Raw genomic sequence first — 24,445 nt, forward strand, 5'->3', positions numbered from 1 at the left:
CCTTCCCCTCTTGGTAACCCTAAGTTTGTTCTCTACATCTGTGTCTTTATTTCTGCTTTGCAAATAAGTTCAACTGTACCATTTTTCTAAATTCCACATATAAGCGATAGGATACAGTCTTTGTTTTTCTCCTGCTGATTTACTTCACCCTCAGTTTCTTCTCCTGTAAAATGGGCTGCACTAACCATCTCACCCTGGGCAGCAGCGTCATCCCAAGGGCCAAATTAAAATTCTATGTGAAAACCCCTAGACCAGCACCTTGTCTGGCAGACCCTAGAAGCACAAATAATGTTGACTGAATCTACTACAGCAGTTATGTTGGCCTTTTATCCTCTTAGATCTTTGGGCCCTAGTTGCCCCCTCTCCCCAGTCCATCCTCTGTGATCTCTGTCTCTCTCACATCCTCCTCTCTGCCCACACCTTCAAGCAATCCCTGGGCACTGCACAGATAGAACCAAAGGCTCGGACATGTGGTGAGGTGGGTGATATTTAGAAGAAGAATGACTTTCCTGGGCTCCGAGGGGTGATCCTGAAAAACAGATGCCCTTAAAAGATGCCTTTAATGCCTTAATTTAAAGGCATTAAAGTCATATGCCTTTAAATGCATATTACTGAGTAAAGAAGTCCATCTGAAAAGGCTACATCCTGTATGATTCCAACCATATGACATTCTAGAAAAGGCAAAAAGTATGGAGACAGTAAAAAGATCAGTGGTTAGGGGAAGAAGGAGGGAGGCCTAACCAGAGCACAGGGAATTTTTAGGGCAGTGAAGCTATTCTCTAGGGTACCATAATGGTAGATACAGGTCATTATACATTAGTTCAAACCTATAGCATGTACAACACCATAATGTAAACTATGGACTTTGGATTCACCAGTTATAGCAAATGTACCACACTGTGCAGGACATTGATAGTGAGAAAGACTCCTTTCGGTGGGAATTGTGTACTTTCCATTCAATTTTTTTTTTTTTTTTTTTTGGGGTATGCGGGCCTCTCACTGTTGTGGCCTCTCCCGCTGCGGAGCACAGGCTCCGCACGCGCAGGCTCAGCGGCCATGGCTCACGGGCCCAGCTGCTCCGCGGCATGTGGGATCTTCCTGGACCGGGGCACGAACCCGTGTCCCCTGCATCGGCAGGTGGACTCTCAACCACTGCGCCACCAGGGAAGCCCTTCCGTTCAATTTTTCTGTGAATCTAAATCTCCTCTAAAAAATAAAGTCTACATTTTTAAAAAAGGATGGAAGATCCTTTCAGTACCTTGGTCCTCGGCAGACGCCAACAGCAGTAACCAGATTAGAGGAAGAGCTGTGGTGGGTTGGGGGGCGATGGGAAGGACGGGGGTGGAAAAGGTACACACCGAGGCATGATGGCAAGAATAAGGGTGCAAAATGAAAACGTCCAGCCAGAATGCCAAGGGAGTAGCGTTAGATCTGTAGACCCAGCCTGCCCTGGGCCCTCCCATCCTTAGCCATCGCCAGCCCTGATCCAGCAAAGTCAAAACTTTCAGGAGGGAATATGCCTAATCCTCTATCCCTCCCAGTCTCTGTCCGACATCTTCATTTCCCTTTATTTGCTCTTTATTTTCCCTCTACCACTATAAGCTCAAGTCATCCAAACTTTCCCTTTAACACTGAGCCTCCCTAATTAAGCTAACATTATTAGAAGGTTGAAAAAAAAAAACACCTCCCAAATTCTCTTTGCGTTTCAGTAGCTCTTTAATATGCGAGGCAACGAGAGATGAGCTTCTCCTAATTGCCAGTCCCTGGAGTAGCCGGTCAGAAAATGAATTGATGCATTTTTTTCCTTATGAACAATGCATGTAGCACAAATTGTGGCGGCCGTCACCAGAGATTTAATTACAAAATATCATTACTTTCACACATCATTTCAGATTTGGCCTGATCAAATCAAAGTGAGGGCAAGAGGGAGAGAAAACTGCACTCCTAGCAGGGTCACTCATTCAGGGGTGGCTGGAAAGTGGGCGGGAATTGGCATTGTTGAAATGTCCTCGGGGCGGGGCCGTTGCAGAGAAAACAGCTGCCAGAGACATAAACGGAAAAGGAGATTCCTGGGGTTCAGTGTTTCAGCGAAGCAGAGGTTGTGGGCTGTGCGAGGGTCCCCAGGGCATGGAAAGGTCCCCCAAGGGAAGAATCAGGATGAAGAGAGCATCACAGTTCTGCAACTCAAAGGTGCTACAGAAATTCCCTTCTGGACTTCCCCGGTGGCGCAGTGGTTAAGAATCCACCTGCCAATGCAGGGGACACGGGTTCGATGCCTGGTCTGAGAAGATCCCACATGCCATGGAGCAACTAAGCCTGTGTGCCACAACTACTGAGCCCGCATGCCACAACTGCTGAAGCCCATGCGCCTAGAGCCCATGCTCTGCAACAAGAGAAACCACTGCAATAAGAAGCCCAGGCACCACAACAAGGAGTAGCCCCCGCTCACCGCAACTAGAACCCGTGCGCAGCAATGAAGACCCAACTCAGCCAAAAATAAATTAAATAAATAATTTTTTAATTAAAAAATAAATAAACAAATAAATAAATTTTAAAATAATAATAATACATGGTGTGAGTTTCATACGGTGACATTGCTTCTCCACATCACATAGGGACTGTTTTACAGCGCTGAGAACAAATATCGTATGGCTAACCAAAGTCATGGCAGATCTATTGCAAATATGGTCCCAATTTTCCCTTCCCTGTAACCACATTCCTTGCCGTATGACTTCGTGGCTCCTCCCATTGAGAGATGAAGTCCATTTCTGCACATCTTGAACCTGGGCTGGCCTTGTGACTTGCTTTGCCCATCAAAACGTGCTAGAAGTGACACTGGGCCAGTTCTGAGCCCAGGTCTCAAGCAGCTTTGCATGCCGCTGTTTCTTCCCTCGGAACCCTGCTCAGCCACCATGAACACAAGCTTGACCTAGCCTGCTGGAGAATGAGAGAGCACAAAGACCAAAATGAGTCATCCCAGCCAAAGCCATTCTAGACCAGCCAGCAATCAGCTGACACATGAGGGGGCCCCAGCCGAGAAGAGCAGAACCAACCATCAGGTGACCCAGAGAATTGAGTTAGATCAATAGTTGTGGTTGTAAGCCACTGAGTTTTGGAGTGGTTTGTTACACAGCAGTAGCTAATTGATACACACACTTGGGGAGGGGGTGCCTCGTAAGAAACAAGAGAGGAACCTGTAACACGGTGTGATGCTGACATACCCAACATGTGTGCAGAGTGATGCGAACGCCTAGGAGGGAGGACTTAGTTCTTCAGGGAAGAAAGAGGGGCCAGTTAGAGGAGGCTTTCTGGAAGAGAAAATATGAGCACGTTTGTCCCAGGAACTCACCAGACAGAAGAAAGAACACGGGCAAAGGCATAACATCATGAAGAGAGAGGGGGCTTGGTGAAGAGCAGGGAGCTTCAGGCTCCTCTAGGACATGCAAAGGGGCAGAGCTAAAGGCAGAGCATCAGCTAAGGAGCACCTGGCTGGGAGGAGGAGGGGAGGCTCGTATGAACACCTGCTAGGGCTGCAGGAGATGAGGCCAGGGGCTCAGACGGGGGGCTCCCGGACAGATAGAGTCAGGGCTGGAGAGCCAAGGAGGAAGCATGACTCCTCCACCAGACCCACGCTACTCCTGGACATGATGTAGGTCGCAGGGGCGTCCTGGAGCAACCGTAAGACATGACCATTTCCCCCACTGTGGGGTCTTGGCAAGTCTGTCCTCTCTGAGCCTGTGGGCGTAGGATTCTCACCCCAGCTTCTCAGAGGTCCTCCCAAGGAGATCAGGAAATGAAGCCCGGGAAGATGCCTTGTAAACCAGCAGACTCATGCAATTGGATGGGGTGGGAGTTATTCCCATTCCTCATTCTATGTATTTTCTCCAGCTTTATCCAGCAAAGGGAATTTTCCTCCCCAAAATATGAAAGAAAGAAAAAAAAAAGACCTGCACATCAGTTGGAATCCCACAGGAAGCATACAGCAATTGAGGGGAGTTTAATTTTTTTTGAGTTGAGCGGGATGCAGGAAAACTGACCAGGATGGTGCTGTATCTCAAGGATGACAGCAGTGAGGAGGCCTGCAGGGGAACGGTTACTGGGACAGAGAGGGGGAAGGGGCTACTGGCAGCAGCTGTGGTTCCTGTCACCAATCTGGTAGGGAGGGAGGTGGAGAAATCAATGCCCCAGATCTCACTCTCCTCCCCCTCCAGTCTCCAGCCAGAACTCCCACTGGTTGGGCCCATCCAGAAGACAGAGGGCAAGGAAGGTCACGATGCAGTCCTTACGGCTCAGCTGCTCAGTGCCAGAGCAGGGTAGGAAAAGTGGACAGTGGACCCAGGGGCACATGGAAGACATCCAGCACCACCTCCTTAGAGGATGTACAGGTTTCAGGAGGAGAAGAAGGCAGACACTCCAAGACCTTCCATGAAATAGGCCAGGGACAGGACTACCGCCCTTGCATTCAACCTCTTCTCCACGCAGCCTTCAATCCAAAAGTTCTCAAAGTGTGGCCTGGGGGCACCCCTAGGGGTCCCTGGGATCCTTTCAAGGTGTCCACAAGGTCAAAATATTTTCATAATAATCCTAAGATGTTATTTGCCTTTTTACTCTCCTTCTCTCACAAGTGTGGTTGAGGCAGCCACAACCCCCTGAAACGACTGTTAATTCCTCCCTCTTCCAACTGCGTATTTCAGTGAGGGCAGATTTTCTTTATACATTTGAACCAAAACAAGTTATCACCAGAATCAAATGCGGAAGCAGATATGAGAATCTAGCAGTCTCTTATTAACCTTAATCATTTCAAAAAATGTGATGTAAATTTATGTAAAAAGAACTTAATGTAAAACAATGCCACTCTTCTCACATATGTTCCCTTGTTTTGGAAAATATAGATATTTTCTGTTAAAAACGTGATTTATGCTGCCACGTAATAGGTTGATTATTGTTATTATAAATGAATTAATAAATATTTTTAAGTTTCCGTTTTGATTTCTAATACAGTAAATATTGATAGAGATAGCCCACATAAACAAAACTTCTTTGAGGTATTGGATAATTTTTAGACATGTAAAGGGTCCTCCGATGAAGAAGTTTGGTACGCACTGCTCTATGGGATGCTCAGAACAGCTATCTATACTAACCACACTGACTGTAACTAACGCTGCCCACCTCCTGTTAGGGAGGAGGACGCTAAGGCTTGGAGACAGGACAGGAGGACAACTCCCCAGGCTCACACGGCTGGCTGAAGGCACAGCCGGGATTCCAATCTGGGCTGTCTGGCACCATGGCACACACACTCTCCCCCACGGCCCCACCGCCCATGAAGCAAGACGCCAGGGGAGCAGCAGATGATGGACCAGCACCTGTTCTGCCACCTCCTCCAAGGAGGGAAAATGACAGGGATTGATTGATCCCTATGATCAGCTACAAATGGTCCCTCCGTGTGGCCGTGTTAATCAGCTTCTACCAGCCAGGATCTGACCAGTTTGAAAGGTTTATAGCAACAACGTGGTGCTGATTTATTTCACCTTAATAAAAAAGTGATCAAGGGAAACCTGCATCTATCATTCTATTTATCGCTCGGAGTGATTTATGAACTAATTACACTTGCAGCGGCCACAGGCTCTAAGGATGGGCCATGGTGAGGAGGTGGGGTCAGGATGGCCCTCGGCACTGCCTGGGACACGCCCGCCCAACCAACCGCCCTTCTTTTCCAGCTTTGCTCCTGATGCCCAAACAAGACTGAATTCTCCAAGGAGTGTCAAGGCTCTGAGAAGAGGGGGGAGGGAGAGCGGAGAAAGGGAGGAGCTGTCCTGTCCCAGCCATTCCCTCCTTCCTCACTTCCTTGTCCCTGGAGCAAGCAGCTCTGCTACCCCAGCTTCCTCCCAGGTCTCTGGAGGGAAAGGGGGTCTTCAGACATGATCTGGAGGGTATGGATGGTTTGGGGAGGGAAAAGATGAAAAGCCAACAGCCCAAAAAGGAGATTCCAGGCTAATGGGAACCTGCCAGAGGGCCTCCTTTCCTTGCTGCTCCGGGTAGGGCTGCAAGTAAAACATGGGACACCCAGTTAAGTCTGAATCACAGCTAAACAATGAATCACTTTTTTTTTTTTTTTGCGGTACGCGGGCGTCTCACTGCTGTGGCCTCTCCCGTTGCGGAGCACAGGCTCCGGACGCGCAGGCTCAGCGGCCATGGCTCACGGGCCCAGCCGCTCCGTGGCATGTGGGATCCTCCCGGACCTGCGCACGCGCACGAACCCACGCCTCCTGCATCGGCAGACGGACTCTCAACCACTGCGCCACCAGGGAAGCCCATGAATCACTTTTTAGTGCAAGGATGTCCCAAATATTGCATGGATGTCCTGTAAAATCTAGCAACCCCGGCTGCGAGGCCGAGAGGGATCTGGCACAGTGTTCAGCAGACTGGAACTGTCTGCACTCCCAGGGTCCATAGCCAGGGACAGCCTCGCTCTGCCCGCCCGTTCTCTGACTCCTGCACCCCTCTGGATCCTATGGGCTTCCGACGGGGACCTCCGGGGGGATATGACTTCTCAGAGCTGGTGGGCAAAGACCCTCAAACTCCCTGAGCCTTATCTGTAAAATGGGGGTCCCTACCCTGTCCTTGTCCTTCTCCCGAGGGCCACACGAGGTGGTGGGAGTGGATGAGTCTTTCCTTCACCAGCGTGCCACAGGGGTGGGGAAGGGGCTGTCTTGGGGTCATCATGGTTGGGCTCCCTTTCTTTTAATCATCTTCCCGGGAGCCTCGGGTTTGTAGTAGGAAAAGTCAGAAGGTGAGCTGGCACTGCCTTTGTGGGAGAGCACGGTACAGTATCTGCTGAAAGTAAATGTGTGCAACCATCCAGGTCCCAGGCATCCAAAGGAGGGAAGCACTGGGCTCTTGCAAAAGCTGTAGGAACAAGGGTGTCCGCCAAAGCATCATTTCCATTATCGCCCAGCAAGATCGGAAGCTGCCTGAAATCTATCAAAGGAGAACTAGGTAAGTGGATGGCGACGCACGCAACCTACGCTGAAGTACAGGAAGGAGGAAGAGAAATTTACTCACCTGTCAAGATTTCCAAGGAATACTGCTTTTAGAAAAGAGCACGTTGAGGAACATGGGTTTCTTGACCTCAGCACTATGGACGTTTTATTTTATTTTATTTATTTATTTATTTTGCGGTACGTGGGCCTCTCACTGTTGTGGCCTCTCCCGTTGCGGACCACAGGCTCTGGACGTGCAGGCCCAGCGGTCATGGCTTACGGGCCCAGCCACTCCATGGCATGTGGGATCTTCCCGGATCGGGGCACGAACCCGTGTCCCCTGCATCGGCAGGCGGACTCTCAACCACTGCGCCACCAGGGAAGCCCACTATGGACGTTTTAGACCCGATAATTCTTTCTTGTAGGGGTTGCCTTCTGCACTGAAGGATGTTTAGCAGCATCCTGACCTCTACCCACTGGATGCCAGTAGCACCAACCCCACGAGCTGTGATGATCAAATACATCTCCAGACATTGCCAAGTGTCTCCAGGGGGTAAAGTCACCCCCCAGGGAGAACCACTGGTCTAGGCGTCATCAGGGATGTTTACGAGTGAGCAAAAGCAAACACCAAAACCAGTCTTTCTGTAGGGACTTGGGTAAGGTTGTGAGAGCACAGAGAAAGTCTGGAGGGCAAGGCTCTGGACAGGCAGCTGGGGTTACCTCTGGGGAGGGAGTGGGAGTGCGGATGGGGGAAAGAGGAGGGTCACAGGAGGCTGTCACCTCCTTGTATTAGCTGCCTGTTTGCCAGGGAGTATGTATGTGTTTCTCCCTTAATTGTCTAACAGAGAGGAAAGAGAGGGGAGAGAAAAGAAAAAGAAGCAAGGAGAGGGGAGGGGAGAGAAGAGGAAGAAGGACGGAAAGAAGGAAGGAAGGGAGGGAGGAAAGAAGGAAGGAAGGGAGGGAGGGAGGGAGAGAAGGAAGGTGGGAGAGAAGGAGGGAGGGAGGGAGGGAGGGGGAGAGAACCCCAAAAGCCAGGTCTGGGCCGAGGTGCTGTGCGACCTCTGTGCTGTCTTTTCCTCTCTGGTCCTCAAAGCAAAATAAAGGGGACTGCACCCACAGGAACTCCTGCCCTGTGCTCAACCCGGGTGAGCCCCAAGGTGACCTCGCCCCTCCCTCGGGCCAGTCCTCTGCACTGCAGCCCAGCTGTGACACAGAAAACAGGGCTTGGGGCCTCGCTCTCCCTCACAGCAGCTCGAGCTGATTAGCCTCCTGGGGGAGAGGGGAGGACAGGGTCTGGTCAGCCGCCCAGCTCCACGCTGAGGACTTGGTGGAGGCTTGATTAAATAATTACACAGAACCCACTGAGTAATCACACCGTCTCCAGAAACAAGAAGCACCTTCAGAGGAGGACCCGTTAGTGATTTAGGGGCGTGTGAGTGTGTCTGTCTTCTGCCTAAGAGAAAATTATCATCACAAGTCCTCATTTGCAAAATGCATCCACCTCCCCCCATCTCACTCCATCCCCTCCCAAACCCGGGTGTATAACGTAACCCCTGCTCCATGACGGAGGACCCTGAGGCTCGGAGAGGTTCGGAGCTAGTTTAAGGTCCCAGGAGGAGGGTGGGGACAAGCCCAGCTCTGTCTGCCCCAGGGGGCTGGTGCCCAAAGGCGACCAGGAAGTCGGCACAGCCAGGACAAGGTTCAGGACTGAAAGATCCTAAGAGAGATTTCCAGTTCCTGTTTGTTGTTTTTTGTTTTGTTTCCGCACTGGTATTATTTCTGTCCTTTCGATTTTGGAAAACAAACCTACAGTAAAACTGGCCCTGTGAGCCTTCCCAAGGTCGGCTGCTGCCAAGACAACAGCCCAGTGTGTCAGGTGAGAGATGGGGCGCCCCTGCGGCCACCCTGGTCCCCAGCTGCCCAGGCCGAGGAGGGGGTGCTGGGTGATGGGGAGCCCAGGGGTTCCAGGGGCTCTGCTGTCAGGCTGGGACCCCCTGGTCTTCCCCAGGGTGAGGGCCACGGGTGGCTGGCTGGATGGACGTGAAGACTCTGGCACCCCTTCCAGCCAAGTGTCTCCGTGGCCCAAACGGGGGTGCCCACAGCCGACTCTCTGCTGGTCCAGCTACCCACCAGCCAGCCGCACTGGCTCATTTATGCTGGAGCAGCCCAAATTCATTAATAATGATTAGTCTCTCCTCAAGAAGAGGTTCACAATCAAAGGGCTATTAAAATTAAGTGCTGGAGGAACGTGGGGGGGAGGGGGAGGGGCACGGGAGGGGGAGGGGCGGGGGAGGGTCAGGCAGAGCTGGGCGTCAGTACCCCCGGACTCTGACACCTCCTTGCCGCGGGACCTTGGGTCCGTCACACCTCGGCCTCATTTTCGAGGACTTGAGGCTCAGTTTCGCCATCTCCGGAATGGAGGGGCGGTTGTGACTACAGGGTCAGTGATAACACGAGTGGAAGCACCCAGCTTGGGGAATAAGTCTTGGGAGAGCCTAGGATGAGACTCCCAGCACCACGACCCCGGGGGAGTTAGTGGAAGGGGAGGGGGATGCCCCCTGCCAGACCGGAGCCCTGGAAGTGCCTTTTCTCACCGTCCAGCTGTGCTCGCTCTGGTCCCTGGGCACTATACACGCCCCCCTCACAGCCCCAGCATCCCTTTCCTCGTCTCCGGGCTGGAGCAGCAGAGCGATCGGGAATAGCGTGGGAGGGGAGGGGGGGCGACCAGGACACCCACCCCAAGACCCTGGGGAAGGCTGGACCAGACAGGGCGTCCCTGCCCTCAGCCCCCCACCTGCCCTGTGGTTTCCCGGAAGGCCTCAGGTGCAGAGAGGAGGCCAGGGGCCCACACCCCACTGACCCTCCACCTGCGTGAGTGACAAGAGTCCAAGCCATGGCCCTCAACTGGGCACCAGGCCATCCAAAGTGGAGTCCCACGCACGGGCGGCTGTGAAACGCACCCCCCTCTCAAGGAACGGGATTCAAATAGAAAAGAAGCAAAAGAAGAAAACAAAATCCTGAAGCCTACCGGGTCTGGCCCTTCCTTGGGAGAAGGGGAGATGCCAGAACTACAGAAGTGCTGAGCCCCGGGTTGATGTGGCCGCCTGATTCCTCTTGAGGACAGGAAATGGAAGGTTGTACAAAGGCCCCTATTATGTGCCAAGCACTCAACCTTGTTGCTTCATCTGACAGCCACAAGGACACCACAAGGTTGGAATTAGTCATTCCCGTTTTACAGAGGGAAAAACTCAGAAGGACAAAGCAGCCTGGGCAAAATACCGTGTCTGGGACAGTCACAGTGCCAAAGTCAAGATTCAAAGCCAGGAGCAGTGGGTTCTGACTCCCTTCTCCTTCCACCCTTCCACTTGGCAACCAGGAGACTGGTGACGACATCGGTGGTGATTACAGCTGACACTTCCCAAGCCCCTCCACAGGCCAGGCTGCAGCTCCCACAGACCTGAGTCACCTCACCCTCCCCACAAACCCACCAGGCCTGGACTCTCCTACCATTTCAGAATGAAGACCTGAGGCACATCAAAGCTAAATGACTCATCCAAGGTCACGGGATAGGACACGGCAGAGCCAGGACTCCACCTGACTCGCAGGGCCCAGCCTTGCCCCGCACTGAGACCCACTTGCACAGTGCTTGGAACAGAGCGACTGGTCCATAAAGAAATATTGGACAGAAGAGAGGATTGGTAGCGAGAGGGAAGGATGACAGATTAGCACAGCAGTGGATGGTGATGGTCAAGAGGGGGCACCCAAGAGTCAAATGGCCTGGGTTCAGATCCCAGCTTGGCCACTTTTTAAGTACAAGCTTCTTAACTTGTCTCTGTATCCATTTTCTTATCTGAAAAAATGACTGTAACAATAGTTCTTACCAGCTAGGGTTCTTCAGAGAAACAAGGAAGTTACTCCACAGCCTGGCACCTGCTGAGAGCTCTATTCTACCGTGGATGCGTGGAGGGCAGGCAGCACCACAGCTTTGGACTGGCTCACAGGCCAGCCCCAGGGTATTCTTATGAGGCCACCAGGGGCGGTCACATTCCACACTGCACAAGCCCAGGAGTGAGCACATCCTTAAATTTTGCACCCTGGGCGCCTGGCTTGCCTCACCCTAGTCCCATCCACCCTCGTCTGCCCACTAGTTTCTCCCTGAGCTCCCCCGGTCTTCTGGGGTCCCGCTGCCTCCACCCAGAGGATAGGTGCTCTCAGACCAGCCCTGCCAGGGTTTCCAGCCTGGTGACAGTAAGCTCCCCATCACTGAGAGGTTAGAACAGAGGCCGAATGGCCACATGGAGCCCTACAGACAGGATAAGGGCTGCAAGGAAGCTGGAAACCCGCTTCAAAGCTTTGAGTAAGCTGATGGGGTGAGCATCACCGGTGTGAATGATCACATCGCCACCTGGTGGTAATGTAGGAGATGGGCCTGTTGGCCCCGGGAGGGCAGAACAGAGCACCCTCCAGCCCCCACCCCTTGCCCCGCCCAGGTGCTTCTCACAATGGGGGCATTTAGACAGTTAACAAATGTTAATCGAGGTCCTAATGCTGAGCACTATTGATGAGTTATTTTCGTACATTATACCATTGAATTCCAACAACTCTAAGGCAGGTATCGCCATCCTTTTTACAGATGAGGATGCTGAGGCTCAGAGACTCAGAGTTAGTTGCCCAAGGTCACACAGCCAGCAAGTGGCAGAGCCAGGATTGGAGCTCAGACATTCTGACACCAAAGCCTTCCCTCATAATCACTAAGCCTCAGGGGATTCAGTGAGAAAGAAAATAGACACCTCCCCTGGCCTCACAGAGCTTACAGCCTCGTCAGGGCACAGAAATCACAGATTCATTTATTAGGTGTCCACTGTGCATTAGGTGCCAGGGATGGAGAAAGTAGCCAGGGTCCCTGACCGAATCAAGCCTGTGGGGAAGACGGACATTAATCAAATAATCACACAAATAAATATACAACAGTGTAAAAAGACCTGAAGGAAAGGTATGGGTTCTGAGACTGGACTTCAGGGTGCCTACCTGGCCTGGGGGGTCAGGGGAGTCTTCCCTGAAAAAGTGATGCATTGAGCTGAGATCTGGAAGATGAGCAGGCCTTACCTAGGCAAAGAGGCATGCATTCGTTCATTAGCAAATGAAAGCAGTGTGGCGCGTCCATCCATGTTTGCATTTTTTTGCTGTTGCACATACATAAATCCAGAAATAACACATGGAATATTTGCCTTTGCAACTTGCTTTCTTTTTTTATTTTTATTTTTATTGGAGTACAGTTGATTTACAATGTTGTGTTAGTTTCAGGTGTACAGCAAGGTGAATCCGTTATACATATACATATATCCACTCTTTTTTTCTTTTTTATCTTTTTTAGATTTTTTTTCCCATTTAGGCCATTACAGAGTATTGAGTAGAGTTCCCTGTGCTATACAACAGGTCCTTATTAGTTATCTATTTAATATATAGTAGTGTGTATACGTCGATCCCAATCTCCCCTTTATCCCTCCCCCACTTTCCCCCAGGTAACCATTGGATTGTTTTCTATATCTGTAACTCTATTTCTGTTTTGTAAATAAGTTCAGTTGTACCACTTTTTTAGATTCCACATATAAGCGGTATCACACGATATTTGTCCTCTGTCTGACTTACTTCACTCAGTGTGACAATCTCTAGGTCCATCCATGTGGCTGCAAATTTGCAGCTTGCTTTCTTACTCCACATTTTTCTTCAGGTCTTTGCATGTCAACACATAGAACCGTTCATTTTAACTAAGGAGGTCGTCATGCCATGGACACCTGCCATATGCACTATGATTTATCTATCCATGGTCCTGCTGATGGCATTTGGGTTGTTTACAAATTTTCATGCCTAAAAACAGTGCTACAGCCAACATTCTCCAAGCGGATACATCTCAAAGTGCACGTATGTTAGAGTTCCTCTGAAGTAGGGGTCTGTGTTCTTTTAAATACTTTTCAACATCATTTTGGTGGGGGTGAGGAGAAAATACATTTCTATTAATAAAAAATGTATCTTTCCACCATCTTTCCGTGCTGCCATAATGGTGTACATGAATGTCCCGGCTGGTGCTCTCAAGAATGTCAACAATGCCAAAAAGAGAGGCAAACACCGGGTTCTTATTAAGCCATCCTCCAAAGTCATCGTCAGGTTTCTGTGATGATGAAGCATGGTTACAATGGTGAATTTGAAATCATCGATGATCACAGCGCTGGGAAAATCGTTGTGAACCTCACAGGCAGGCTAAATAAGTGTGGAGCGATCAGCCCCAGATTTGATGTGCGATTCAAAGATCTAGAAAAATGGCAGTAAAACCTGCTCCCATCCCACCAGTTTGGTTTCATTGTACTGACAACCTCAGCTGACATCATGAACCATGAAGAAGCAAGATGAAAACACACAGGAGGGAAAATCCTTGGATTCTTTTTCTAGGGATGTTATACATACATGCAAATAAAATGCCTCAGAGGACTCTGAAAAAAAATAAATAATTAAAAAATAAAATTTAAAACATATACAAAAACAAATGCATTTACGAGTTCATTTACCCTGGCTGAAGCCACTTTAAGGTTCTGAAACATCTGCCAAAATGTTTCCCAAACTTCTGAAGACTTTGTTCTTTCTTCCCTTTTTTTGTAAAGTTTTTCCCATATGGACAGCTTCTTAGAAGACATACTTAAAGGGTTTTAAATGATGTGGGTTTTTTTTAAATCACTCATTTCATAAACAGGACTACTTTTGCAAGCCTGATTTCAAGGTTTCAGCTGAGTGCTCTGTGGCCTTCAGGCTGGCGGGTCTCAGGCAGGTGACACCCCTGTAGTTACACCAGGTCACCTGGAGATGTACATTACCTGAGGTAGGTGGCGCCTTGGAGGTGGGGCTCACGTTTCTATTCAAGCTTTTGCACGTTGGACCAGTGTGCATGCTGCTCAGTCTGTGACGAGCTTCATGGGAAAACCTGAGTTAACCAGCACCCTACTTCCTGCTGACCCCCTTCATGTGTTAGGGCCCCTTCACCTGGCTCCAGGTGTATGTGTAAACTCCACATGAGAGGTTTCTAGAGCATCAGGTCTGACACAGACCTTGAGGCCCATGGTGGTGTGTGTGTGTGTGTGTGTGTGTGTATGTGTGTGTGAATGTGGGATGTGGGGCGAGGGGTGACTACCCAATTCTCATCAACCCCTTTTTGGGAATTGCCTCTGGTTCTCAGAATTATAGCTAGGAGAGGGTGAAAGGGACTCTAAAGCCAGGCCTCACCACCTTCTCTACCAGATTCACTCACCGGGCACTCCCCATGGTCCACTCTGTCAGGACATAAACTGAGCAGAGCAGGGCTGCACAGAAAGTCACATCCCAGGAGACAAGGTATCTGATCCAGCAGCAGTTCCAAAAATCTACCACCAGGTGGCAGCACAGCTCCTGCTCTGGCCCTCGCCTCTCAGTGGCTTGGGGGTCCACTGGGACCCTCAGATCTGCATCCAGACCCTGTCTTGTGGTTCCTCTGCTTGTCTCAGCTGTGTGACTCACTCTGAGTCCCCTGCCCCCATCGGAAACCCCTCCAGCTGGCTAAGATACTATAGTCAGCTGAGGCACAAGGAATCCTGTGCCCCTGAGAATCTGTGTTCCATTGCGTCACACTGGAGGCATAGAGTGGGACTACCAGACAGCCTTGAAAAACCCAGGAGGGAATGTGAGGAGGCTCGGGCCAATGTGCAGCAGAGAGAGGGCTTCCAGAACCCAATAAAGTAGCCCTGGTCCCTCTCCCAGCTTCTGTCCCTTCCTTCACCTGTAGCCATGAGACCCTGAACCAAGGGTGAGTGGTCTGTGGCCACAGGCCAAGCTCGGCCTTCTCTGCCCACCATTCCAGGCAGTGCTGAGCTCACTGGCCTCAGACCCTTATACGATATGCCTCAGCAAAGGGGGGCCCCATGCGAGGCCCCAGATCTCTGGACCAGCACAGGTCCATCTGATGGCCCCCAAGATGCTGTCTCTATCCAGGATACTGACCGTTAGTACCCTGATCCCTGGTCAAGGCAGAGCAGCCTATATGGAAAGGTGAGCAAGGACCATGACCATGAGCAAAGCCATGACCCTGGAGCCCTGCCCAAAGCCTGAGGTCTGAAGCCTGAGGCCCGAAGCCTGCGGTCTGGCAGGTTTCCAGCTCCACACTCACAGCTTCCAGGACAATCTGTTCATTCCACACATGGCAATTGTAATTGCATAACATGTGTGTTTGTGTGACCTTTGAATGTCCCACCACCCTCTTGATCTGTAAGTCCCATAAAAGAAGGGGCCAAGTTGACCCCCGTAATCACTGCACTGAGCACAGGGCCTGGCACATAGTAGGTGCTCAGAAAAAGACTGTGGAATAAGTAAAAGAATAAATGGGTATCTTCCCAGAGAGAATGCGAAACACCTGTCAATTGTTTTACAATTGTTAAGGCATGTCCCGCAGGGATCTCATTTCATTCTCCCCATCAACCCACAGAGTAGATACTATTATTATCCCACATCACAGTGTATTCCTTTCCTATCACTGTAGTAACAAATTACTATGAACTTAGTGGCTAAAACAACACAGTTTTACGGTCTTACGGTTCTGGAGACCAGAAGTCCAACACAAGTCCCATGGGCGAAAATCAAGATGTCTGCAAGGCTGCATTCCTCCTGGAGGCCCTGGGGAGAATCCATTTCCTTGCCTTTTCCAGCTTCTAGAAGCTGCCTGCATTCCTTGGTTCATGGCCCACTCGCTCCTTCTTCAAAGTGGACAATGTCCCATCACTCTGACTGAAGCCAGGAAGGGTTCTCTGCCTTTAAGGACTCCTGTGATTAGATTGGGACCACCCGGATAATCCAGAATAATCTCCCCATCTTAAGGTCTGTAACCAGAATCACGTCTGCCAAGTCCTTTATTCAATGTGAGGTAACATATTCACAGATTCCAGGGATTAGAGCATGAATTTTTTTTTTTTTTTTTTTGGTGGGGTTAGGTATTATCCAGCCTAGCACATACAGATTCAAAATCAGAGATGAATAGACCTCCCCCTCCCAGTGTGTGACTAATGAAATGGGTTCAAACCCAAGTCTTTGGGGCTATAGAATCTGAGTTCTTTCTCCCCTTGTTACCAATGCAAATACCCAGGGTCTCTGGTCCACTTTTTAGGAGGCAGCAAGGCAGGACACACCAGCCCAGCCCCCTTAAGAGTAAATACAGACTTTTATTGATATATATTTTTTAAAAAGTGCTTGTCTAGACAGTGGAAGAATGTGGGAAAACGTTCTCTTTACTTCCCTTTATTGTCATTGTTTTAACATAAATACAGTTGATCCTTGAACAAGGTGGGTCCAACAGAGTCGAAAATCCTCCAGTAACTTTGTAATAATTGAACCTCAGTATCCGCAGTTCCACATCTGGGGATTCAACCAACCTCAAGTCAGGTAGTATGTTATTTAGTGGAAAATATCTGCGTGTAAGTGCACCCGCGCAGTTCAAACCTGTGTTGTTCAAGGGTCAACTGTGAATCATTTTCAACCAGAGGGAGAAAGGATTAACCCACCTGATTGGCTGGAGTAGGGGAGTGCGCCTGACATTCCCGTCTCTGGACTTAATGCTGCTCCTCTCTGCAATTAAACAAATGGCCAGCAGATGGCGTACCAGGCTCACAGCAGGCTTCTCACCCCCTGGACCACCCCTTTTCTGGGGGTGCAAAGGTGGCAAGTGTGGAAGAGGTCTTCCCCTTCTCTTCTCCAAAACCGGTGCTAAGAGGAAATGCCCAGCAGGTCAAGTCAAGGAAACAAAATCCAGGGATTCACGCAGCTTCAGGGCAGCCAGTTTGGGGCCCTGTGCTACCTCCTGCCCCATCCTCTGAGGCAGATTCAGAGACCAGAATTCAAGCCTGTGTGAGTTGAACCAGAGGGTCAGTCTTGGCTTCAGGGCAGCAGAACGGAGGAGCAGCTACTTTACAGGACACTTAAGATGGTCAGGCACCTTACATACTTTTATACACATGTATTATTTCATCTCATCTTTCCTGTGGCCCTATAGGGGACCTGGCATTAAAAATAGTGACTTGTGGGGGGGTGGGATGAACTGGGAGATTGGGATTGACATATATACACTACTATGTATCTCAATAGATAATTAATGAGATCCTACTGTATAGCACAGGGAACTCTACTCAGTGCTCTGTGGTGACCTAAATGGGAAGGAAATCTAAAACAGAGGGGATATACATATACGTATACATATAACTATTCACTTTGCTGTACAGCAGAAACTAACACAACATTGTAAAACAAATATACTCCAATAAAAAAAAATTTTTTTTTAATGGTGACTTGCTGGGGAGATAGTAGCAACGCCAATCTCTCCAAATTCCAACAAAAATAAGCAGGGCAAATTAGCAAAAGCAAAACCCACGGACAACATGTGCTTCACAGTTAGGTGGCAAAGGTATCCCCATGAACACCAAAATAATATGAGTGGAGGAGCTCAACCCCCGGTAGCCACCTGCATGTTATCAGATGCCCTGGGGTTTCCCCCACGCTCACCCCAAGCTGCTCCTAGCTCGGCCTCCAGCCTTTGGCATCCCATCTGTTGCCAGCAGAGGGAAGCAAGGGGGTGTCTGAGGGACATGACAGGAAGACAACCCCCAAATAGGCAGCAGGTATTCAGTGGAAAGCATGGAGGGACAATTCGAGAAGAGTGACTGAATCTGGGAGGGGTTTTGCCCACTCCCATAGTAAGCGAGGGCAAGAATCCTCAGGAAGGACTACTAACTCTCAAAGATGTTTGGTTCCCTTCCAGGACAAGGTCCCACACTGCAGAGGAAATGCTTTGGAGTGGGATCAAAACGGAGGAGGACTGATTAAGGCAATGGAGAGGAAGGAAGAAGATCCAGATCAAAGTGGCGGGAGGAGCCGGAGCCGGGAGACCTCAGAAAGCAGGTCACCAAGTCTATGTGCACCACATGCAGACGAGAGGAGGAGGAGCTCTTGAGGTTAGAAATGCATCCCAAACATCACCTTCAAGTTCCGGAAAACTAATGTCACATAAAAATGAGCAACAGAGGGCTTCCCTGGTGGCGCAGTGGTTGAGAGTCCGCCTGCCGATGCAGGGGACGCGGGTACGTGCCCCGGTCCGGGAAGATCCCACATGCCGCGGAGCAGCTGGGCCCGTGAGCCATGGCCGCTGAGCCTGCGCGTCCGGAGCCTGTGCTCCGCAGCGGGAGAGGCCACAACAGTGAGAGGCCCGCGTACCGCAAAAAAAAAAAAAAAAAAAAAAAAAAGAGCAACAGAGAAGTCTGGAGGTCAAATCCCATACATAGTTAATTTAAGCAACAGGAGATTCAGGAGCCAAATAGCATCCCTAGAGATAGGATAAAGCATGCCAGCAAGACATTTCTTCAGGATGGATCAAAACCATAGCCTTCTATTTCAAAATGACCTTAAAGACATTTTTTAAGTATGCAAGATGTGAAAGAACAACATAAACTACAACTAGAGAACCTTAATTAGAAAACAGAACTCAGGAAAGAATTAGAAATACAAGGGAAAGAAATCATTTTAGAAATGAAGGCTAAGATAGAAGAAACACAAGAGCAAGTTAACCCAACCTTAAGATAATGCCTTAAGAGAAAAAGTTGAAAAGGAAGAAATATTATAAATCAACAAGAAATGAAGACAGAGGGTTTTTTTTCATATTCTAGAGAAAAGAACAAATATTGTAATTAGGCAAAGATGTTTCAACATACAAGTAACAAAAGTCCCCGAAGAAGAAAACCAAAGCAAGAGAACAAATACTAAAAACTATTAATCAAGAAAACTTACCAAAATTTTTTAAAATTAAAATTACAAATTGAAGGAGCACACTGCATACCTGAAAATATCAACCCACAATAATCAGACACATTCAAGACATTCTAATAACATAACTGGACTTCAAGAAAAGAGAAAAAAAATCCTCCAGGCTTCTAGGTAATGATAATAATAATAATTGACTTATAAAGAAAAATAAATTAGATTATTATCAGGCTTTTCAAGAATAATGCTTTATGCTAGAAGAAAAAGAAGTCCCATACTTAAGATATTCAAGAAAGGAAAATGTAAGTTAATAATTGTATGTCCAGCAAAAGTGATTTGTAAGTTAAATGGACTCAGACATATAATGATTAACATAAAAGAACTCAGGGAATATTGTTCCCATGAGACTTTCCTGAAGAATCTGCCAGAGAACAGGTTTCAGACAACCAAAATGACTAGAAAGACAGGAAAAAAAGGACTGGTAGTGAACATTAAATATATAGTTACTGGAACAACTAAGACTCAATAGGGATTGAAAAGAGATGGTGCGACGTGTAATGTCTGTGTGCTCTGACAATGTATCTGCAAGACCACTATTAAAATATGGAGAATGGGAAGAGCATATACCAAGAAAAATAATGTTTTTAACTGTTTCCAATAATTATGTTGGTGGTGGTATTCCTGTCGTAATTTTGAGACTGCTGTGTGTGTAATGTGGGATAAAGCATAAGTAATTACGGAATATTCTAATTCTACCATCCACTATACCCTTGCGAATGTGATTCTCAGCATGGAAGAAAGGAGAGATGTAATACCGAAGTGATTACGTAAAAATCCTAAATGTGGGTTGGAAGTATCAGTTTGAACACAGGGTTCTGTCCTCTGGGATTTTGGCTAAGGAGTGTGCATGATAAAATATATTTCTTTGTAATCAAACTAGTAGCAATGTGTACCCCTAGCACGTGGATAGCGGTCATGAAGTACCATTTCCCTTTTCTTTCTTTTTTAAATTTTAAATAAAAGGCCTTCTTGGAGAAAGAAGATTCCAGGTCTGGAGCAGAAAATGTAGAAGATGAATCTGATGCATCCTGTCATACAGAAAGACAGGAATCTCTCAGGGACAACTAGGGTTGTACCGAAAAGACTCAAGAGCCAGCTTGAAGAAGCTCTCCCTGGCATGGGACGATGGAACGGGACAAGTTGAGCTTCAAAAAAAATGATACTTGTAAATGATTGTAGCCCATCAAATATGCTAAAATCTAAGAGTTCATAATGACATTGAAAAGGAATTAATTGGTCCCCTCCTTCCGAGGATGATAAAGAACCAATTCATTTCCTTGAAAACTGATGAATAAAGGGAAAGAAGCAGGCATGTGTCCTGCCTTTCCTATATGACCTGTATCAACAGGGCAACAAAGAGCAGATGAAAGGAAGCATCCCTTTCTAAAAGTCTCTTTCCAATTGATAAATGAAAAAGAAAGATTGGGATTGGAATGTTGCCACGTGCAACCCAAATGAATTCAGGGACTAACTAAGACCATCGACAGACAGCTGCTAAGACAGAAAGAGAGAACACCCAACATTGTGTGCCGCCTGAGGAGAGCACACAAGCCCCCCAAGGAGCTAGTCAAAGGGATTGAACCCAGGTCTGATCAAGCCTCTGGATCCAGCTGCCAGCTTCCAGGAAGCACAGAGGACCCAGGAGCACACTGAACGGTACTGTTCGGATAAAGTCAGCAAAATCCAGACCGTGGGAAAGTCTACAAGGCAAATGGTGTTCCTTCAACAAATAGCTTGTAAGGAAAAGAAAGGGTCCAGGAACATCTCTAGATTAAAGGAGACTTTAAAGATGTATCTTTTCTTTTTAAGAGGCAAGTCTAACAATGATATTTAGGGATACACACTTAAGTGCTGAAGTATTGCAAGAAAATGATTACTGTAAAAGCCAGGCTACTCGTTCGTTGCACGGGGGTGAGAGGGCTTAGATTGGAAAGAGGCACCTGGAGAGAGTTGGGGGAGAAGAGTGCTTGCAAAGTTCTATTTATTAACTTGGGAAGTAGTTACAAAGATATTTACCATAAGATGACTCATTAAGCCATATATTTTGTGTGGTTTCTGTATCTGTGTTTACTTTACAATAAAGAGTTTTTTTTTTTTTTAAAGGCTGAAATGAATGAATGAATGAACCACCTAGGAGGTCTCCCTGTTCTCCTTTGATGGATGACAAAGAGACAACTCAGAGAGGAACTCAAGTTTGCCCAAAGCCACACAGCTGCTAAGCCGCCCAGCTGGACTGGAAACCCAAGTGAGATTCATCTGTTCTTTTGACAAACAGTTGCTGACACCTGCTGAGTTGGTTTCTGGGCAAACAGCTGAGTTAAAACAGTCTGGCTTCAGATCCACCTGCCCTGCACGGGAGTAATGCAGGGGGGGTGTAAGGGACATCTGTAAGGGACACATGAGGGTCTTGGTACCCAGCTGGGTGTGGTCACAGTACACCCCAGGGCCCCTCCCTTGTTCAGGGCCCGCGTGATGCTCTCAGAAACTGTGTCCACGCAGCTTTTCTCACCCCAGACTCTGGACATGGAAATGCATTTGATCTCACCTGACCATCTGATGAAGTTTCGCTTCTGTTTCTCAACACCTCCCGGAGTGTTCTGTCCCCTGGAGAAGAGAGAGGGTCTGGGAAAGGGTCCTGGCCTAAAACTAAGAGGCCAGCTTGCACCCCTCCCTTGCTACTCCACCTGGGAGGGCGCCAATGAGTTGGGGCAAATGGGGAGAAGATGGAACTGTGCCGTCAGCTCTGCAGGCTAGAGCCCCTCCCTTATCTGCCTTGGTATCTGTCAACCCAGCATTTGACACTCAGTCTGGTAGAGAGCAGGGGCACGATACATGTTTGTTGAATGAATAAATGAATGAATTTGCTATATCACTTTTGATCTATTTTATAGAGTCTAAGGTTAAATCAATGCTTTTAAACTATATCATCCTAGGGACTTCCCTGGTGGTCCAGCGGTTAAGACTCCACACTTCCACTGCAGGGGGCACGGGTTTGATCCCTGGTCCAGGAACTAAGATCTCACATGCCACACAGCATGGCCAAAAAAAATTTCATTTAATAACATTATCCTTAGACCCTCAGACATAGAGGACAAATTTACGGTTACCAGGGAGGAAAGGGAGGGATAGGTTAGGAGTTTGGGATTGACATAAACACACTGCTATGTATAAAATAGATAACCAATAAGAACCTACTGTAGAGCACAGGGAACTCTACTCAATGTTTTGTAATAGCCTATAAGGGAAAAGAATCTGAAAATATACATATATATGTGTATATATATGACTGAATCACTCTGCTGTACACCTGAAACTCACAACATTGTAAATCAACTATACTTCAATTAATATATATATATATGTATATGTCATCTTTCACTCTAAAATGGGAGTTATGATAATGCCACCCCTAGGGTCATTGAGAAGACTGAACTAGTTAATAAATGTAAAACCCGGACTTCCCTGGTGGCGCAGTGGTTAAGAATCCACCTGCCAATGCAGGGGACATGGGTTCGAGCCCTCGTCGGGGAAGATCCCACATGCCACGGAGCAACTAAGCCTGTACACTCCAACTACTGAGCCTGCACTCCAGAGCCCGTGAGCCACAACTACTGAGCCTATGTGCCACAACTACTGAAGCCCGTGCTCCACAACAAGAGAAGCCACCGCAGTGAGAAGCCCACGCACCGCAACGAAGAGTAGCCCCCGTTCGCCGCAACTACGGAAAAGCCCATGCTCAGTAACAAAGACCCAACGCAGCCAAAAATAAATAAATTAAATATATATATATATGAAACCCTTAGATTAGGGTCTGGCACGTAGTGAGCCCTCAATGAGTTATTCCTGTAACTGAGAGAAGTTTGTCTAAAGTTTGGGCCCAGTCAACATGAGATTAGGGATCAGTATGGGGCCAGGGTCAGAAGTCAGGGGGCAGAGAGAGCTAGTTTAGCATGGGGTTAGGATTAGAGGAACAGTTTGTGGCCAGTCAGCAGATTTTTTAAATTAATCATCTGTGTGTTTATTTATCCCCCACATTGTTCCAGAAGGACTCAAGGCAGCTCTTAGGAACCCCAACTGCAGAAATCAGGAAAGAGAGATGGAAGCAGGTATGCTCCTGGCCTGGGGCATTCATGCTGATACCCCAGGGCCCTCTCAGCAGAGATCCACGAGTGGGTGACCAAATCCCAGGACTTGCTGGCCGCTCTGAAGTCCACACTGACAGCCCAGGGTCAAGCAGAACCGACCTCTCAGAGTTCTAGTGAGAAGTCCATGAGTTACCCATCAAAGTACCGGCACATAGTAAGGTCTCAATAAATGTTTACTATTATCATCAGAGAACAAGGCTGAGGTGGACCCAGAGGGCCTGCTTTGAATGTGCAGTGAGCAGTGGGGGGTCGGCATTCTCTCACTGGCCAGACCAGTACAGCCTCTCCCCGGGAGCAGAGCACCACCCCCCAACCCTGCCAATGAATTAGAGCCAGAAGTGGACAGTCAATAGGATCAGACTGGGATGGCCAAGTCCACTCCATCAGGGTTGCCCTGACCAGCAGCTCCAGGGATGCCTGAAATCCATCGGCTCTGACCTCCTCCTCTCCTTAGAACCTGCCTGGATGGGTCCTGCCAGCTCTGGACTCCCCCAGGACATCCCTTTTCTTTACGTTGTTGAATATATTTGGCCAGACAAGGAAAAGTCCACAGGGCATATTTAAAATGCTCTGTGTGTGTGTGTGTGTGTGTGTGTGTGTGTGTGTGTGTGTGTGTGTATTTGGGGGTTGTATCAGTTTCCTGTTGCTAACCATAACAACTTAACCACTTGAACAATATATAGCATCTTAATCCTACAAGTCAGACGTGGACTAAAATCAAGGTGTCAGCAGAACCCTGCTCCTCCTGGAGGCTCTAGGGTAGAATCTCTTCCTTGCCTCTTTCAGCCTCTAGTAGCATCTTGCATTCCATGGCTCATAGCCCTCATCCATCTTTAAGCCAGCAACTGTATCACACGGTTTTGCTTCCTGTCCTCACATCTTCTCTGACTTTGACCCTGCCTCCCTCTTATACGACCCTGTGATTTCACTAAGCTCACCTGGATAATCCCAGCTAATCTCCCAATCTCAAAACCCTTAACATAATCACATCTGCAAAATCTCTTTTGCATGAGAGATAACATGTTCACAGGTTTCGGGGTTTAGGACAGGGACATCTCGGTGGGGGACATTATTCTGCCCAGCCCAGGGGCCTAGTGTTGTACTCCTAGGATGCTGTGACTCCCCTGCTCTCTGTTCTACCCACTGGGGGAACTTTGGAACCAAGAAAGCAGCCCCTCTTCTCAGTCCAAAGAAATGTTCATAAAATGTCCCATCAGAAGACAAAGAAAAGAAGTGAAGCAGCCCTTTGGATCCTTCTAGAGATTGGACAAGAAATTAAGCTCACCTCCCTGGGGTCCCAACATATACCTGTGATACCAGCCAAGGGGACAGCCAAGAGCAAGGGACAGTGGCCAGTACCAAGCTCCTCCCGCTGGGGAAAGCCAGGCCGGGAAAGACTTCACCTCACTTCTGACCTCACTTATGATTAGAAAGATCATTTCG

General features: G+C 48.4%; 1 pseudogene across 1 annotated transcript; it reads left to right on the forward strand.

The window, feature by feature from the left end:
* Positions 1–13,017: 13,017 nt before the first annotated feature.
* On the forward strand, positions 13,018–13,427 carry LOC309832678 (small ribosomal subunit protein uS8-like; annotated as a pseudogene). The gene has a single exon. The product of its transcript is annotated as a small ribosomal subunit protein uS8-like (transcript).
* The last annotated feature ends 11,018 nt before the right edge of the window (positions 13,428–24,445 follow it).

The sequence above is a fragment of the Grampus griseus genome (genome assembly GCF_964374135.1).
Source record: "Grampus griseus genome assembly, chromosome: 14".
NCBI classification, from domain to species: domain Eukaryota; kingdom Metazoa; phylum Chordata; class Mammalia; order Artiodactyla; family Delphinidae; genus Grampus; species Grampus griseus.